Below are 530 nucleotides of genomic sequence, written 5' to 3' on the forward strand. Positions count from 1 at the left end.
CACACACACACACACACACACACACACACAACGCGCGCACACAAGACTCACTTTGGTCAAGCATCTCGAAGAGGTGGATATCCGACCGTGCCACCTCCACGCAGTATACCTTAGATAATGCGCCGGCGATACTTAAACTTTAAAGGTTCGTAACTCAAGAAGATCTCAAGCAAAAAGGGTTTGTAACCAGTGTTTCGGAAACGTCTTGACACCAGCTTTAAGGATATGTAAGAGAAAATTGGTGTTTCCATTTAAGATTTCAAAGTTGACCTTCACGGTGTCCTTCAAGGTCACATGAAGGTCATTTCAACATAACCATATAATAGACCACTTGATATACTAAAACTTTTGTATTGAACATTTTTTTCCATAAGCATTATTTTTCAAGATATTTGACCGTTGTCGAACTTTCTCCCATCACTGTATATGTACAGGTGACCCATTTTAACTTAGACAGCCAAATAACTCGAAACATCGCGATTAAATAAAAAAATGTTTAAAACAAAAATTGTTGGATATGAAGGGGCTGA

The sequence above is a fragment of the Trachymyrmex cornetzi genome, unplaced genomic scaffold (genome assembly GCF_001594075.2).
Source record: "Trachymyrmex cornetzi isolate Tcor2-1 unplaced genomic scaffold, Tcor1.1 scaffold1642, whole genome shotgun sequence".
NCBI lineage: Eukaryota > Metazoa > Arthropoda > Insecta > Hymenoptera > Formicidae > Trachymyrmex > Trachymyrmex cornetzi.